General features: G+C 41.7%; 1 non-coding gene across 1 annotated transcript; it reads right to left on the bottom strand.

Annotated features, from left to right (window-relative positions):
- Window positions 1-1005: 1005 nt before the first annotated feature.
- On the bottom strand, window positions 1006-1078 carry TRNAG-CCC (transfer RNA glycine (anticodon CCC)). The gene has a single exon. It is a non-coding gene; the product is annotated as a tRNA-Gly (tRNA).
- Window positions 1079-1473: the final 395 nt, after the last annotated feature.

The following is a 1473-nucleotide window of genomic DNA, read 5'->3' on the forward strand; positions in this document are numbered from 1 at the left end:
CACACACACACACAGTGTCCTCTGCCTGCTTCCTGTTTGTAGAAAAACTTTAGCCTCCTAGGCCTTCCGGAAGTTCCAAATAATAAACTTAAGCAGAGAAGTGAGAAAATGCAGAAACAAGGGAAAACAGTCAAGCAAAACAAAAAAATTGTTCAGCTATTAAACAAAGTCAAGGACTTTTAGTTCCCCCTCAAGGTCTACAGATAATATTCTGAGCTATATTCTTTGAGCTGTTTTGCAGAGACTGAAATCCCCATCAGAAAAAAGAAGTTAACTGTATGCTAACCACAAGTACATAGACCCCAGCTGTGTTGGAACCGCCTGAAGATTGATGATGTTGATTCCCTATTACTTCACCACCAACCAATCAGAAGAATGTCCACAGCTGATTAACCCTCTCCTGCACCCTGTCTTTAGAAACATTTTCCTGAAAACCATCAGGCCTTAACTACCTGGATTCCTTGCTTGGCGCCCTGCAATGAATGCTGCACTTTCCTTCACCAGAACCGAGTGTCAGGGGAATTACTGGAGGCATGGGCGAGCAGCCCCAAGTTCTATTTGGTCACAGTAGTGAGTGACACTGTTGAAACCCCTTCCATCTACTGATTTATGGGGAAAAGCTTTCTCAGGTTACAGCTATAAAAACGGGGGTGGGGGGAAGCATTGAAACTGAACTCTGTCTTCTCTAGCAATAAGTATTGGGCTGGCCAAAAACTTCATTCGGCTTTTTCCGTAAGATGTTACAACCCCGAACTAACTCTTTGACCAACCCAATACTACGCATCCATCTAATTAAGAAATGCTGTTCCAACACAATGACTTTTTTTTTAAATTTTTTCTTTTGTTGTTCTCTGCCAATGTAAGAGGTGGAAAGTATCTCTTGGAAACTTTATTTATTTATTTAAATATTTATTCATTTTGGCTGCTCTGGGTGCTAGTTGCAGCATGTGGGAACTTCGTTGCAGTGTGCGGGATCTTTAGTTGTGGCCTACATGAGGGATCTACTTCCCTGACAAGGGATTGAACCTGGGCCCCCTGCATTGGGAGTGCAGAGTCTTACCCACTGGACCACCAGGGAAGTCCCGACACTTTTATGTTTAATAATTATCAAAAGTTGTAATATATTTATGTTGTATTGATCAAGCATGTACTAATAACTGTAATAAGTCAATCCAGAAGAAAAACATTAGTGCATAAAATTTTAAGTTCAGGGACTTCCCTGATGGTCCAGTGGGTAAGAATCCACACTTCTCAAGCAGGGGGTCCAGGTTCGATCACTGGGTGGGGAACTGGATCCTGCATGCACGCCACAATTAAGAGTCTGCATGCCACAACTAAGAGTCCACATGCTGCAACTAAACATGCCACAACGAAGATCCCACGTGCTGCAACTAAGACCCAGAGCAGCCTAAATAATAAATATTTTTAAAATTTTTTAAGGATTTGAAAGGATTAAAGGATGTGAAAAAAGTT

The sequence above is a fragment of the Lipotes vexillifer genome, unplaced genomic scaffold, assembly GCF_000442215.2.
Source record: "Lipotes vexillifer unplaced genomic scaffold, Lipotes_vexillifer_v1.1 scaffold713, whole genome shotgun sequence".
Taxonomy (NCBI): domain Eukaryota; kingdom Metazoa; phylum Chordata; class Mammalia; order Artiodactyla; family Lipotidae; genus Lipotes; species Lipotes vexillifer.